This window comes from Schistocerca serialis, chromosome 4, assembly GCF_023864345.2.
Source record: "Schistocerca serialis cubense isolate TAMUIC-IGC-003099 chromosome 4, iqSchSeri2.2, whole genome shotgun sequence".
Taxonomy (NCBI): Eukaryota; Metazoa; Arthropoda; class Insecta; order Orthoptera; family Acrididae; genus Schistocerca; species Schistocerca serialis.
In genome coordinates, this window is record NC_064641.1 from 851,334,741 (window position 1) to 851,345,242 (window position 10,502).

The window sequence follows — 10,502 nt, forward strand, 5'->3', positions numbered from 1 at the left end:
TAGTTGCTATGGAACAAGCCACCGGTGACAACGGACCCTTGATGCCAAAACACTCAAGAAACATCGCTGAACTTGTACCCAAATATTTTATGTTGAATTCAGAAATAAGAAGCAGCTTCGTCAGTCGTCTACTCGTTTCGTACATCTTGTAGTGGGCAATTGTCAGAATCCATGCGTTTTCTCAGTCCCATGCTTTGGCTGTTGACTTATTTCCGACAGGAAACCGCCATTCCCCCTCTAGGTCTATATGTACAGCTACATCGCTATGATTACTCTTTAGCTCACCCTTAAGTGTTTGACACAGGGTTTACTGGTAGAATACTAGGGAAATGCGGAGTAAAAAGGAGATTGCTTGCAAATCACTCGTGCGGCAAATCCTAAGGTCAAGTACGTGAGCCACGCGGGGTAACCGCGCGGTCTAGAGCCCTCGTCACGGTCCGCGCGGTTCCCCACGTTGGAGGTTCGAATCCTCCCTGGGGCATGGGTGCGTGTGTCGTCCTTAGCGTAAGTTAGTTTAAGTTAGGTTTAGTAGTGTGTAAGCTTAGGGACCGATGACCTCAGCAATTTGGTCCTATAAGACCTTACCACAAATTTCCGATTTTTCAAGTATGTTAGACCCGTACCAAACAGAACTAAGAGGGGACATTGAACGTATATACTGAAGGCCAACTCGAATAGTCGCAGGTTTATCTGACCGGTGGCAGAGTCTCACACAGATGGAGCAGAAATTGGACCTCCAGGCTCTTTAAGAAAGACGTAAACAACCCCCAGGAAGCCTGCTTACAAAGTTCCAAGAACCGGCTTTAAATGATGGCTCTAGGACTAGACATATCGATTCCGCAGGGACCGTGAGAACAAGCTTACAGTAATTAAAGCATGCACGGAGGCATTTCAACAATCATGACTACCGCTTGCCACATGTGAATGAAATGGGAAGAAACTTTAATAATTGTTACAGTGGGAAGTACTCTCTGCAATGCACTTTAAAGTGATTTGCAGACTAAAGATGTAGACGTAGAACCCCTTTCAGACTATTTCTTTACCATTCCTCATTCGAATAGCATGTGGTAAGATGTTTATGTGCGAGCTCTGATTTTCCTTGTTGTATCACCATGGCCACAGTGAAGGCGAGATTTAAAAAAAAAAGTGTCATCCGCAGAATAAAGTTGGTGACAGTAACTGCGTGAACGAAACACGCGTTTGTTTTAATGACAGTCACACCAACGCGCTTACCAAATGTCTCCCCTATTTCGTGCTAATTAAAAAATGTACATTAAAACTGAAGATGTTACAGAAGAGTAGGATATTAAGGAGATTTCACCTGGATACGCTGAAAGATGCACAGTTTGTTGAAAGTTACAAGGGGGAGCATTAGACAAATATTGACTGGAACAGAAGTAAGAAACATAACAGGAGGTTAATGGTTAACCTTGAGAGATAAACTAGTGAACGCAACTAAGAATAAAATGGGCAAAAAGGGGAGATCGATTAGAAGTCCTTGGATAATGCACGATATACTGTTCTCAGCTGACGAAAAGAGATAGTATAGAAATGCTGCAAATGAAATGCAAACGGGAATATACACGTGTGAAAACGGTCTTTGACAGCAAGTGCAGACTAATAAACCAGGAATGGCTAGACGGGAAATGATGTTTAATAATTCCGCCTTCATGAATGCCACGAAGTATCCACGATGTTTTTACTTAATCCATTTCATCCAATGACAGAACAGTCGTATGGATTGACCCAAAGAGGCGTTGTCTTATACACGTTACACATGTCGAGGAACAAGTGTCACAGCTAGTTTCGTATGTGCCTCACACCCACGGTAAGCCTGGCACATACTGCAGCTACGTCTGCAGAAGACACATATAACCCCGCTGCTTGCACACTTAGTGATGGATTTTCTACAAAGCCATAAAGATCCAGCCGGTCATCAATAGCCAGAACAGGGTCGCTACAAACTTACTACCACTGGTGGTGCGAGGAAGACCGACGCCGTGGACAGCCACGACAAAATATTTTCATGTTACGCTGTCGAAAGAGCAGAACGAACAGCGCGCCACGATCGAATCTATACTTACGTTGTGCGCTAATGACCTGAAACGTTATGACCTCTGATTGATAACATTTTGGTCGATTCTTGGAACGTAGAATGGCAGCCGTCGCCGTGGTGTGGATTCGACATGTCATTCGTAGATTTCTGGAGATCTGTCTCACCCGATGTCAATAAGCAGGTCACACAATTCAAATAAATTACGGAACGGTGGCGCCCCCTAACATCCCACATGCGTTTCATTCGGTTCACGTTAGGCGAATCTCATGGCTGAGTGGCTACCATGCTCTCTGGTATTGTGAAAGGCGGCTAGATGTAATTGCCTTTGGGAAGGATATAGCAAATCTGTAGAACTGCTGGTGGTCCACAATAATGTTCACATTTCAATAAAAAATGATTCAAATGGCTCTAAGCACTATGGGACTTATCATCTGAGGTCATCAGTCCCCTAGATTAGAACTACTTAAACCAAACTAACCTAAGGATATCACACACATCCGTGTCCCAGACAGGATTCGAACCTGCGACCCTAGCAGCAGCACGGCCATATTTAATAGCTGGTGCATTTGATTACCTTCACATGTTTCATGGAAGCCCAAGTGAATACACGCAGAATACACGCTCCAGTCACTGTACAGTGAACACAGCCTGTGTTGGACGTCATCGTGTAATAACTACTCAAAGATGGCAGGTGGCAGCATTCCTGATATTTGCAGTGCACTCGTGAATTGCTCGCACGTGAAAATTCCCACATCATTCCTACCTCAGAGGTGCTGTGTCCCATCCCTCGTGTGTCTACTATATATATATATATACACTGAAGAGCCAAAGAAACTGGTACACCTACCTAATATAGTGTAGGGCCCCCGCGGACACGCAGAAGTGCCCCAACACAACGTGGCATGGACTCGACTAATGTCTGAAATAGTGCTGGAGGGAACTGACTCCATGAATCCTACAGGGCTGTTCATAAATCCGTAAGAGTACGAGAGGGTGGATATCTCTTCTGAACAGCACGTTCCAAGACATCCCAGACATGTTCAATAATGTTCATGTCTAGGGAGTTTGGTAGCCAACGGAAGTGTTGAAACTCAGAAGAGTGTTCCTGGAGCCACTATCTTGCAGTTCTGGACGTATGGGGTGTCGCATTGTCCTGCTGGAATAGCCCAAGTCCGTCGAAATGCACAATGGACATGAACGGATGCAGGTTATCAGACAGGATGCTTACGCATGTGTTACCTGTCAGAGTCGTATCTACGTGTATCAGGGGTCCCATATCACTCCAGCTACACACTCCCAACACCATTACGGACCCTTCACCAGCTTCAACAGTTCCCCGCTGACATGCAGGGTCCATGGATTCTTGAGGTTGTCTCCATACCCGCACACGCCCGTCCGATGGATACAATTTGAAACGAGACTCGTCCGACCAGTTTCCAGTCATCAACAGTTCAATGTCACAACTTTGTGTCGTGCAGTCATCGACGGTACAGAAGTATGCCTTCGTCTCAGAAAGCCATATCGATGATGTTTCGTTGAATGGTTCACACGCTGACACTTGTTTCTGGCCCAGCATTGAAATCTGCAGCAATTTGCGGAAGGGTTGCACTTCTGTCACGTTGAACGATTATTTTCAGTCGTCGTTTGTCTCGTTCTTGCAGGATCTTGTTCCGGCTGCAGTGATGTCGGAGATTTGATGTTTTACCGGATTCCTGATATTTGCAGTGCACTCGTGAATTGCTCGCACGTGAAAATCCCCACATCATTCCTACCTCAGAGATACTGTGTCCCATCCCTCGTGTGCCTACTATAACACCACGTTCAAATTCACTTAAATCTTGACAACCTGCCATTGTAGCTGCAATAACCGATCTAACAACTGTGACCGACGCCTGTTGTCTATTATAGGTGTTGTCAACCGCAGTACCGTATTCTGCCAGTTTACATATACCTGTATTTGAACAGATGGTGGTGGGAATTAAATGTAGGTAATTAACAGGCATTACACAGAACAAAATGTCTCTGAAGTGTACCTCACATATTCGTCCTGTTACTTGCGTCTCGATTAGTCGACTGCTTTGGTCGGGAGTTCTAGTTTCGTTAATTTGAATGAAAGTCTGTCGCCTCACAATCAGTCGAATGTGTGTCCACCCGCAGTCTGTTTTTTTCTTTTCTTATCTTCGATATTTTTCTTTAACTCGTTGTAGTTATTTCGATTTCCCTCGAAGGGGCGGACCAGCAGAGAATAAAACTGCTCTTCGCCTAAAGAACTTACGTATTTAATAGGATTTTTAAAATAGACAAAAATCAGATGAAAATAAATGCTTTTGAAATGCAGTACGATGTTGTTGTGGTCTTCAGTCCTGAGACTGGTTTGATGCAGCTCTCCAAGCTACTCTATCCTGTGCAAGCTTCTTCATCTCCCAACACCTACTGCAACCTACATCCTTCTGCATCTGCTTAGTAAATTCAGCTCTTGGTCTCCCTCTACGATTTTTACCCTCCACACTGCCCTCCAATGCTAAATTTGTGATCCCCTGATGCCTCAGAACATGTCCTACCAACCGATCCCTTCTTCTAGTCAAGTTGTGCCACAAACTCCTCTTCTCCCCAATTCTATTCAATACCTCCTCATTAGTTATGTGATCTACCCATCTAATCTTCAGCATCCTTCTGTAGCACCACATTTCGAAAGCTTCTATTCTCTTCTTGTCCAAACTATTTATCGTCCATGTTTCACTTCCATACATGGCTACACTCCATACAAATGCTTTCAGAAACGACTTCCTGACACTTAAATCAATACTCGATGTAAACAAATTTCTCTTCTTCAGAAACGCTTTCCTTGCCATTGCCAGTCTACATTTTATATCCTCTTTACTTCGACCATCATCAGTTATTTTGCTCCCCAAACAGCAAAACTCCTTTACTAATTTAAGTGCTCCTCCCTCATCTCTTACTCTCGCTCTGAAATGATATTTACGAAGTACACTACTATTTCTTAAGCACAGCTGACATCCCTCTGGAGCCAACAGCTGGAAAGATTCCTTCTACGTGGCTTGAAAGCATCTGAAACTTTATGTAAGCCTGTTGTCGTGCTCCGGTAAATTTTCCCTTGTTATGCTCGTAAAGCTTCTCCTGTTATGAACTGTGAAGACTTGACTGCCATTTCCGCGAATACATCTACCCTACGGACGTAATCGACGTTTCCCTTCAGAGTAGCATCAATTAAAATCTTTACTCACCATTATAATACTTCTTTTACCATATGATCTTGGTTACGTAGTTCGAGATATTGTAAGCCTTCATTTCTTTCTTTCTTTTTTCGTCTCTCCTTTTTAAATAAAAACAAACATTTCATCTTTAGAATAAATAGATACATTTTCAATTTACCTTTCTTTACAAAAACGTAATTTACAATCTGTTGTTGTTGTTGTGGTCTTCAGTCCTGAGACTGCTTTGGTGCAGCCCTCCATGCTACTCTATCCTGTGCAAGCTTCTTCATCTCCCAGTACCTATTGCAACCTACATCCTTCTGAATCTGCTTAGTGTATTCATCTCTTGGTCTCCCTCTACGATTTTTACCCTCCACACTGCCCTCCAATACTAAATAGGTGATCCCTTGATGTCTCAGAACATGTCCTACCAACCGATCCCTTCTTCTAGTCAAGTTGTGCCACAAACTTCTCTTCTCCCCAATCCTATTCAATACCTCCTCATTAGTTATATGATCTACCCATCTAATCCTCAGCATTCTTCTATAGCACCACATTTCAGAAAGCTTCTCTTCTTGTCCAAACTAGTATTCGTCCATGTTTCACTTCCATACATGGCTACACTCCATACAAATGCTTTCAGAAACGACTTCCTGACACTTAAATCAATACTCGATGTAAACAAATTTCTCTTCTTCAGAAACGCTTTCCTTGCCATTGCCAGTCTACATTTTATATCCTCTTTACTTCGACCATCATCAGTTATTTTGCTCCCCAAACAGCAAAACTCCTTTACTAATTTAAGTGCTCATTTCCTAATCTAATTGCCTCAGCATCACCTGATTTAATTGGACTAAATTCCATTATCCTCGTTTTGCTTTTGTTGATGTTCATCTTATATCCTCCTTTCAAGACACTGTCCATTCCGTTCAACTGCTCTTCCAAGTCCTTTGCTGTCTCTGACAGAATTACAATGTCATCGGCAAACCTCAAAGTTTTTATTTCTTCTCCATGGATTTTAATGCATTCTCCGAACTTTTCTTTTGTTTCCTTTACTGCTTGCTCAATATACAGATTGAATAACATCGGGCAGAGGCTACAACCCTGTCTCACTCCCTTCCCAACCACTGCTTCCCTTTCGTGCCCCTCGACTCTTATAACTGCCATCTGGTTTCTGTACAAATTGTAAATAGCCTTTCGCTCCCTGTATTTTACCCCTGCCACCTTTAGAATTTGAAAGAGAGTATTCCAGTCAACATTGTCAAAAGCTTTCTCCAAGTCTACAAATGCTAGAAATGTAGGTTTGCCTTTCCTTAATCTTTCTTATAAGATAAGTCGTAAGGTCAGCATTGCCTCACGTTTTCCAACATTTCTACTGAATCCAAACTGATCTTCCCCGAGGTCGGCTTCTACCAGTTTTCCATGCGTCTGTACAGAATTCGTGTTAGTACTTTGCAAACGTGGCCTATTATACTGACAGTCGGTAATTTTCGCATCTGTCAACACCTGCTTTCTTTGGGATTGGAATTATTATATTCTTCTTGAAGTCTGAGGTTATTTTGCCTGTCTCATACATCTTGCTCACCAGATGGTAGTTTTTTGTCAGGACTGGCTCTCCCAAGGCCGTCAGTAGTTCTAATGGAATGTTGTCTATTCCCGGGGCCTTGTTTCGACTCAGGTCTTTCAGTGCTCTGTCAAACTCTTCATGCAGTATCGTATCTCCCATTTCATCTTCATTTACATCCTCTCCCATTTCTATAATATTGTCCTCAAGTATCTGATACCTACTAATATATCCAGGATTCTTCCATGTATACTACCTTCTCTTATGATTCTTGAACCAAGTGTTAGCTATGATTAAGTTATGCTCTGTGCAAAATTCTAACAGACGACTTCCTCCTTCATTTCTTAACCCCAATCCATATTCACCTACTATGTTTCTTTCTCTCCCTTTTCCTACTCTCGAATTCCTGTCACTCGTGACTATTAAATTTTCGTCTCCCTTCACTACCTGAATAATATCTTTTATCTCATCATACATTTCATCAATTTCTTCATCCTCTGCAGGGCTAGTTGGCATATAAACTTGTACTATTGTAGTAGGCATTGGCTTCGTGTCTATCTTAGCCACAGTAATGCGTTCACTATGCTGTTTGTAGTAGCTTACTCGCACTCCTATTTTTTTTATTCATTATTAAACCTACTCCTGCATTACCCCTATTTGATTTTGTATTTATAACCCTGTAATCACCTGACCAAAAGTCTTGTTCCTCCTGCCACTGAACTTCACTAATTCCCACTATATCTAACTTTAAACTATCCATTTTCCTTTTTAAATTTTCTAACCTACCTGCCCGATTAAGGGATCTGACATTCCACGCTCCGATCCGTAGAACGCCAGTTTTCTTTTCCTGATAACGACGTCCTCCTGGGTAGTCCCCGCTCGGAGATCCGAATGGGGGACTATTTTACCTCCGGAATATTTTACCCAAGAGGACGCCATCATCATTTAACCATACAGTAAAGCTGCATGCCCTCGGGAAAAATTACGGTTGCAGTTTCCCCTTGCTTTCAGCCGTTCGCAGTACCAGCACAGCAAGGCCGTTTTGGTTAGTGTTACAAGGCCAAATCAGTCAATCATCCAGACTGCTGCCCCTGCAACTACTGAAAAGGCTGCTGCCCCTCTTCAGGAAACACACGTTTGTCTGGCCTCTCAACAGATACCCCTCCGTTGTGGTTGCTCCTACGGTTTTTTTTTTTTTTTGTCATCAGTCTACTGACTGGTTTGAAACGGCCCGCCACGAATCCATTCCTGTGCTAACCTCTTCATCTCAGAGTAGCACTTGCAACCTACGTCCTCAATTATTTGCTTGACGTATTTCAATCTCTGTCTTCCTCTACAGTTTTTGCCCTCTATAGCTCCCTCTAGTACCATGGAAGTCATTCCCTCATGTCTTAGCAGATGTCCTATCATCCTGTCCCTTCTCCTTATCAGTGTTTTCCACATATTCCTTTCCTCTCCGATTCTGCGTAGAACCTCCTCATTCCTTACCTTATCAGTCCACCTAATTTTCAACATTCGTCTATAGCACCACATCTCAAATGCTTCGATTCTCTTCTGTTCCGGTTTTCGCACAGTCCATGTTTCACTACCATACAATGCTGTACTCCAGACGTACATCCTCAGAAATTTCTTCCTCAAATTAAGGCCGGTATTTGATATTAGTAGACTTCTCTTGGCCAGAAATGCTTTTTTTGCCATAGCGAGTCTGCTTTTGATGTCCTCCTTGCTCCGTCCGTCAGAATTCCTTAACTTCATTGACTTCGTGACCATCAATCCTGATGTTAAGTTTCTCGCTGTTCTCATTTCTACTACTTCTCATTACCTTCATCTTTTTCCGATTTACTCTCAAACCATACTGTGTACTAATTAGACTGTCCATTCCGTTCAGCAGATCATTTAATTCGTCTTCACTTTCACTCAGGATAGCAATGTCATCAGCGAATCGTATCATTGGTATCCTACGGTACGGCCATCTGTATCACTGAGGCACGCAAGCCTCCCCACCAACGGCAAGGTCCATGGTTCATGGTGGTGGGGGGTGGGGGGTGGGGGGGGAGAGGGGTCAGTACGATAGTCAGTCTTTATGATTTACAAAATTTTTATTTGATTGCACACTACAAATTAAATACACGCTGAGGTGAAAAAAGTCATTCGATACCTCCTAATATCGTGTTGGATTTCCTTTCTTCCGGCATAGTGCAAAAACTCGACGTGGCATGGACTCAACAAGTCGTTGGAAGACCCTTGCAGAAATAGTGAGTCACGCTGCCTGTATAGCCGTCCATAACTGCGAAGGTGTTGCCTGTGGCGGATTTGGGGCTCGAGCTGTTCTCTCTATTATATCCCATAAATGTTCGATGGGAATCACGTGGGGTCATCTGCGTCGCTATATCATTCGCTGGAGCTGTCCAGAATATTATACAGACCAGTAAAGAACAATTGTGGCCCGATGACAATGCGCATTGCCATCAATAAAAATTCCATCGTTGTTTGGCAAAATGAAGTTCATGAATGGTCTCCAAACAGGCGAACATAATAACCTCTAGTCAACGATTAGCGCAGTTTGACCGGTGGACCCAGTCCATGCGATGTAAACACAGGTCACACCATTATGGAGTCACCATCACCCTGCACAGTGCCTTGTTGACAACTTGGGTCCATGGCTTCTGGGGCCTGCGCCACAATTGAACCCTATCATCGGCTTTATTTATTTAATCGTATGGCTAGAGCCCTCCGTCTGGCAGACCGTTCGCCGGGTGCCGGCCTTTCAATTTGACGCCACTTCGGCGACCCGCAGTCGACGAGGATGGTAGAATGATGATGAGGACAGCACAACACCCAGTCCCTGGGCGTAGAAAGTTCCCCGGCCCAGCTGGGAATCGAAGTCGGTCCCTGAAGGTTGACAATCCGTCACGCTGATCATTCAGCTACTGGGGGCGGACAACCATCAACTCTTACAACCGAAATTGGAACGCGTCACACCAGGCCACGGTTTTCCCGTTGTCTAGGGTCCAACTGATATGGTCACAAACCCAGGAGAGGCGCTGCAGGCGATGTCGTGCTGTTAGCAAAGCACTTGCGCTGCTCGTCTGCTGCCATAGCCCATTAACGCCAGATTTCGCCACACTGTCCTACCAGGTTCGTTTGTCGTACGTCCCACATTGATTTCTGCGGTTATTACATGCAGTGTTGCTTGTCTGTTAGCACTGAGAACTCTAAGTAAACGCCGTTGCCCCCGGTCGTTAAGTGAAGGCCGTCGGCGACTGCGTTGTCCGTGGTGAGAGGTAACGCCTGAAATCTGAAATTCTCGGCACGGTTTTGACACTTAGAAACTCGGAATATCGAAATCTCTAACGATTTCCGACATGGACTGTTTCATGCGTCTACCTCCAACTATCATTATGTGGTCAAGGTCTGTTACTTCCTGTCGTGCGTCCATAATCACGTCGGACAGCTTTCCGCATGAATCAACTGAGTACAAATGATGGTTGCACCAATAGATTGCCCCTTTATACCTTGTGTACGGGATCCTTGCCCTGTCTGTATATGTGCCATCTCTATCCCCTGACTTTCGGCACCTCAGTGTAATCACTGATGCTAGTGTTATTGCTGGTGTTGGTTGTAAGAGATCATGTTCATGGTGGAGATGGGATCAGGAGTATGGCTA